Source organism: Myxocyprinus asiaticus, chromosome 30 (assembly GCF_019703515.2).
Source record: "Myxocyprinus asiaticus isolate MX2 ecotype Aquarium Trade chromosome 30, UBuf_Myxa_2, whole genome shotgun sequence".
In the NCBI taxonomy this organism is placed as follows: domain Eukaryota; kingdom Metazoa; phylum Chordata; class Actinopteri; order Cypriniformes; family Catostomidae; genus Myxocyprinus; species Myxocyprinus asiaticus.
The window spans coordinates 19,453,682-19,458,728 of NC_059373.1; positions in this window are offsets into that span (position 1 = coordinate 19,453,682).

Here is a 5,047-nt window from a genome sequence, read left to right on the forward strand (position 1 = left end):
GAGGTAAGGAGCAGTGATTAAATCTATAATAGCTCATCTGGGAGCGAAGCTGGCTTGACATCGTAGACACCATGTAGACTCCTGAAGGCAGCAGAGTGGTTGGCTGCTGGCGGACCTTTAAAGCAAAACATTATTTACTAACCCTCATGTCGTTCCAAACCCGTATGGCTTTGGTATATTGAATATTGGTATTCGGTGGAATAACAATGGAGAAATTGGGCAGTATGTCTGAGCTGCTGTCTTCCATACAATGACAGTGGATGGGGATCAGAGACTGTCAAGCTCCAAAGAGAACACAAATACACCACAAAAGTAGTTGACATGGCTTGCACTATATTCCTAGTCTTCAGAAGCCATATAATAGCTTTGTGTGTGAAAAAAATTGCCGTCATTCACTGAAAATCTTGCCTTGAAAATTTTGCTTGACTGCCATGTTCATCATTTATTGTATGGAAAAGAGCAGCTTTGACATTATCCTATGAGCAACTCATTTTGTTTTCCAGAGAAGAATGAAAGCCATATAGGTTTGAAGCGACATGAAGGTGAGTAAGTGATGACAGAAATTTCATTTTTGGAAGAAGCATCATTTTAAAAGTAGAAAATATCTGTTGTAAATCAGTTTTACATTTACAATCTTACAAGATGTTTTCTTACCAAAGTGATAGGAAGCAACATTTCTGTGGCTACAGTCCAAAAACCAAGACAAACCCACAAAAATGCTGGAAAAATGAACGTGTTACATGCGTGTACTAAATGCAGGATGCTACTGGAGAAGTGGCTAAGGAAGGGCAATATTTTCTTTAAATTCATGAAGCATGAAGCTGTGAAGGATTGGGCAATTATCATAATGTGGTTCACAATTTAGAGCTGGTCATCTAGGATGACACCAAGCATTTTAACACAGCTGAATGATTGCGATTAGACAATAACAGTGCGACCTTCAACTAAAAACTGGGTTTGCTTGTACACATCTGGTTAACTCATAGATCGATAAAAGCAATATTATACAGTCAACTCTTTACTATATACACTGCTATGTCCAGATGAAAAAGGAATCACACAAACATACTTTTCTTGTTTGTTTTTATTTGGTTTTAGGCGCCCTGGGATATGAACAAATTAGGAAAACCAAAGAGCAGAGACTGCTATTACAGTCACCTTAATCAAAAGAGACCTTAGCAAGGAAATCTTAGAGCACTAAGACATTCCCATTGGTTACTAGGTAATGGCAGACATCATTATGTCCCAGAATAGCAAAGGAATTCATCAAAACATGCCAAAGCCCATTCCTGAATTCAATCGCTATACACATTAATAATGCAATAAAGAAAGGAAAGGATCACAAGTTAAAGGACCAGATTCATGGGTCTGATCTCTTGACATTTCTATTGACACAATGCATATTTTTATTTTGCAACAGTGGTAAAGACCAGAATGCCATTTAGAGAACTGCTTTAAATAGCATATTGATAGACGTGAATCCCATACACTTCTTGCACCCATTCATTTCATTCTGCAGATGGATCAGTCCTGAGGCTACAGTCTCATAAAAAAAATATCAAGTTTCACAAACATGGTCCATTTACAATGTGTATACCTGAAATCTGATCTACAAAATAATAAATGGACCCTTTATACATCACTTGGTCCCTTTGTTTATGGAAGCTCTGTAATTGTCCAATCACTGAACACCAGTCTCTGTCTTTATATTTTTGGTTAGAGACCTCACAGTCTCAAAGTGTTTAAAGCTTTTGGGTTTTCAGGTTCAAATAACTCAAAAGAAAGTTGAGTACATATTAAAGCATTGTTTGTCATCATTTCTAGCCCTCAAACTCTAGTTCTCCACTATTTTATTTTATTTATTTTTTTTCCTATTTTTTTTTCCTAACCAGTGAGTCATAATGCAAACAGATGGGGATTTACTCATTTTTGTGTTCAATAAAGTTGTTTGAAACTAAGTTAGAATAGAACATCAATAAAGCAAAGAAACACTGCGAATTCCAAATCTTATATTCGTCTACCTGCTGCATGTGACCCACTGTTTTTTAGTTTCCTAACAAACACTTTCACATTCTCCTTTGTCTGCTACAGAGAAATGAAAAATGAAGACAGGTGTTTATCAAAAATGGTTGTAGAAAAAAAAAAACAATAGCAATAATTAAAATATTAATAATAATAACATTACAAAAATGAACATTAAAAATGCTTTACCATCTTTCAAACCCAACGTAGGTATCATGACAGCTTTGTAAAAAGAGTAGAAAAAAACTCTACAAAAAGAACCAAACATTGTGTTTAAAATATGAGTAATCTAAGGTTCACCGCTATACGAATCACGCTATACAGCTAAAACTCTAAAATCCTCCCATTTTTCTTTGTTTTGACGAAACACTCCAGTTCTTTTAAATTCAACATACACAGATGGGAGTTTTAGTCTACGTGGGGGCTGTTTGAACTGCAGTGATTGTGGGTAAACATTTAACACTCATTATGTAGGAAGGTCAACCTGGAGTATAGTGCATCTTAAGAAAAGCAAGTTTTTTTTTTTATTATTTATTTATTTTTTTTTTATTTATTTTTTTTAGCTTTGCTCAAAAATCTTGTCTAGATAATGGTACCTAAAGCAAAACAAAATGGGTATCTTTGCTTTCTTAATACTTATCAGTAAAAAAGTCAAGTTCTTTGGTTCCATTCATTTGTTACTGTATAGACATAGTTCCCTTGACTCTTTTTGAAAGTGTATCTGACCTCTACTGACCCCAGGTTTGACCTACTGTAAGCCAATCACAAAACACATTTATGCAGGCATTGAAATATATACAATCATACATATATACCGTACATACATGTATGTTCCTGTGCTTTAGTAATGAAGTGTTACAATAGATAAAGACTATGAATGTTAAATATGAAACAGGTATTTGGTATTATTATTCTACTATTTGGCAAGTTCAACTCTAATATCATAAAGAGGACACAAATGTTCCTTCTCTTGTATAAAATCTCCTTGAAAATATATCCCATTTTCATTTGGTTATAATTTAAATGTTAAAGGTATATTCAAACAAAAATGTGACAGTTTCATGTCAAAAGAGGGAAGACAGACAAGTCTGATAATTGACCAGCTTACAATCACAGCTTATTATCATAGTATTTGTAATTATTGACTCATAAAATAAGATTTATTGCGACTTCCCTTTTAACATGAACTGCAAAAACTTCAACACAGTGGCTTAGGCTTATCTAAAGAGGTTATGGATATAAAATCAAATGAAAACCTTAAACATTTTTACATCTTTGGATATCATAAAGCTTGGTTTTCATATAAAAAAATGTTTTGGATAATCTCCTGCTATGCCCATTTAAGGTTTCTCAGTAAACCCAAAATCAACCATCATCTCGCAGCTCCTTCAAGTTCCTATTGGCAACCGATTTGGCATCTGGAGAAAAGACCAGTTTGGTTTGGCTGGAAAAGCATCCCTTGTTTAACTTTGGATAAACATCCTCACGATGCCGTCAAGTATTCCTTGGTGGGAAGGCAATTTAAATGAATCCTAAACTATTTTGGTTTCACTGCTTTTTGTTGTATCCCAAGGAAAGGCCTGAACATATCTCATTACCTACAAGTCACGGTAATAGATATACTGTATTCTTGAAGGTCCATACTTTCCATGTGAAATTTTCATCACTTTCTTTAGAAAATGAATCCCTCTCATCTTTATCATCTTTTTCATCTTTTTCTTTGGAGTTTAGAATCATCAGAGAGGAATCCTTAAAATGGTTTAAAGTTTGGCAGCATCCAAGTCATCATTTGGGAAATGGATGAAACAGGCCTTGGAAAGAATCACATCAAAGGTTTTTTTGGAATTATTCCACATCTTAAATGGCTCTGTAGACAGAATGATGAGGTGATGATGTGGTGGGGAGGGGATTCTCAGGCAGCTTTTGTCTGTTAAGGCAATATTTGGGGCTGGAGGATGGGCAGCAATAATCCGAGCCATGGTCACACTCTCCATGGCAGTCGACCAGATGAGCACCCTGAATGCAGGTTCTGGAGGCAGTTGGCACAGGCACTAGCAGTGGGAAGAGTACGTATCTGGAATTTTTTTGGCTGAGGTAGGCGTGCTTTATCGGCAGGAGGCTAATGTTATCCATGACATAACATTCTGAGGTAGCTATCTTTGGAGGTATATAGCTTTTGGTGGGTATTATAAAGAACAGGAAAGGGAAAAGGTGTGAAGCATCCTTCACCTTTATGGTTCCTCTGGGGCAGCCTGCCTCGAGGCATGTATGGTGAAACATATAACAATCAATTGAACTCACACAACCACAAGCAAGGCAAGAGCAAGGCCACATTATTAATCTTGGTATTTCCGAGCTAAGGCTTAGAAATAGAACATACCTCTGTTCCATATCATCATTTCAACTGAAACGAATATGGCAAGTTAGCTATGGTTTGGGTTAGCTTATTTTGCACATCATGTAGTTCACTAAATCTTACATAAGAGCTTGTTTGAACTGTGTAAAAACTTTTAGATCGTTTAGATGGTTGGGCTTTATATATTTGGCATCAGTACGGACACAATGTAAGGCAAAATTTTATTACCAGAGGATGCGTTGCAAAGGGAAGTTTTGGTTTAAGCAGAAGGCCCTTTGGTAATAAAATATAAATTTTGGCATAATTATTTGTTTTGTTTTATCATGTACTTTAACTTCCACTATGTACTAAAATGCTGTAACTGAGCATGTCAGAATAAAATGGTCTACAATATCTTCTAATGCTACCATTTGGTGTGTTTGTGTGTGTATTTCGCATATTAGCATACTGATCTTGAGAGTCAAGCTACTAGGATAGGCAAACTTAAACCAGCTCAATCAGCCTATCAGTGACGCTCTAGCAAAATGCTCGGAATTTTTTTTTGCAGTGAAGACAGGATAATTTACTGCACCCTTCAACAATAGCAGCAATTTGGGTGACAGACAGGGATATGGAAGGGATTAAATGGGACTTTGGTGGGCAGGCCAGGCAGAGGAACCACAAGGAGGG